The sequence below is a fragment of the Clytia hemisphaerica genome, unplaced genomic scaffold (assembly GCF_902728285.1).
Source record: "Clytia hemisphaerica strain Z4C2 unplaced genomic scaffold, Clytia hemisphaerica genome assembly, whole genome shotgun sequence".
Taxonomy (NCBI): domain Eukaryota; kingdom Metazoa; phylum Cnidaria; class Hydrozoa; order Leptothecata; family Clytiidae; genus Clytia; species Clytia hemisphaerica.
The window spans coordinates 178,585-180,769 of NW_027104385.1; positions in this window are offsets into that span (position 1 = coordinate 178,585).

Genomic DNA, 2,185 nt, shown 5'->3' on the forward strand with positions numbered 1-2,185 from the left:
TACCATTACATGCTGGATCTCTTGACGGACAAATGGCAGCAATGAACCTCTCATCCACCAACAGTTTCCAACAACCACCTCCATTGATGACCGCACCACTACTTACTAATAATCTACCACCCAATAATTTCCCTCCAACACAACCAACCAGCTTCACTCCACAGCCTCCAATGCACCCAACAAATTTTGTTCCCCAACAGCATATGCAGCCAACAAATTTCGCGACTCAGCCTCCGATGCAGGCAACCAATTACTCCCCACAACCAGCTATCCCACCAACGAATTTCACACCACAATCTATGACTCCACCACCTAGTCTACAACAATCGCAAACCACTCCACCAGCGGCATCTCAGATCCCATCCGCCGTTGTACCGCCACAGCAAAACATCTCACCCATGCAGCCGCCGCCACAATTACAACCAAACTTACCAACCATTATGTCAACTTCGACGGTCGGCTCTTATCAACCGGCAACTTTAGTTGCAACCGAATCGGCGCCACTCCACACCACACCCACTCAACCAACGATAAATGGTTACCAAGCAAATCCCCCCATTAACAGTGGTGAAACGGCTTTTATACAACCACAGTATCAAACACAACCAATGCAACCTGCCCAACCACCTTCACAACTATTTGCAGCTCCCCCACAACTTCAGACCATACCCTCACAATACCAACAAGACCCTAATGTTATATTAGCAAAAACAACACCTTCAATGACAGACATTTCATTAGATGGGTCACCTCAAATGATCCAGCATATCCCTTCTCAACTACCTGCTGAGGGTGAACAAAATGTCAACTTGACATAAATACACATTTCTGAAATAGTTTTTGAAGGATTTTTTTGGTCGTACATTGATCACTGGGGGGATTTATTGTGAAGTGTGCTGGAATTGTATTCATTATATTATTTATGGAAGATAAATTTTTATTTTTGTTTATTGTTTTAGTTTGTTTTCGAATTTTTCACAAAAGAAAATCGACCATCCTCTTTAGAATATAAAGCCTCGTTAAATTTCAAACTGTCGTTACCGTATAAATATGATAAAAACTAAGTGGCATAAGTTGAAAGAAATAAACAACAAGTCATCAAAATGGAATCTACTCCTTTCAGTGCTTTCATTAATAGGAATTTAATTTATTCCTAGATTATTTTTTTCGCTAGAAATTTTTCTCGTTTTTACTAAAAAATATGACTTTATAATTATTTGAATTCAAAGAGAGAAAAAAATTAAATTGGAACCTTTTTTTCAAAATACTTACTTTTGATACTTTTGATGGGTTTTTTGACTCTCTCAATCATCCAATTTGGAAATCCGATGATTCACCATTTCTCTCACACTGTTTGAATCCGCTCTCCTGTAGGGATAATTATTCGGGAGCAATTTTAAATTTTAATGAGAGTTTAGTCTCTTTTTAACAATTCTACTTAGATTTCGACAAAACTCACAATAAAAGACAATTATCGAATTATGGCAGTGTGGTGTATTGTAAAAACCCTTCTTCGCTTGGGTCAATCCATTTCATGTGAGAGGATTTGGTGGATAGTTTTGTTTATTTTTCAAATTCGAGTAAATTTATTTACGAATTGGGATTATAAATTTTGATAGATTTGGATTAGATTGCGGTTTCGTACTGTGAAAATGATATAATCGAGTAAAATATTATCATTTGAAAAAAAAGAAAAAAATTGAAGAAAAAAAATCTAAAATTACCATGAAAAATGGTAATCAACTCCCAATAGATTCATGCTATAATTCTCGTAATCTTAGAACTATAACTAGCACACCACACATAACCACTTTAAAAATTGTGTTGGAATAATAATTATTTTAGTACTAAAAAGGCTCAATCACGCCATTACGCAAACCGCTTGGTTCCTCATGATTCACTAATATATATTCTGATAAATTCCGCCGCCGGGTGCTTCCCTCCTGCTGCACAAAAATTCAAAATGGTAGATATTTCAGCACAAACTCAAAGTCGGGTTTCACTGTTACTTATCTGTTATATTATTAGATAGCGTAACATCTAAGATGCAAAAATATGGGATGAAAGGATGATAGTTCTCAGAGAGCGTAACAACAAACCGTTTAAAAAGTTTTAGTAAGTGTTCGGCTCAACTATCACAGGAAACAACTTCGCACACCAAAAACAAAACCAAAGCCATGATTGT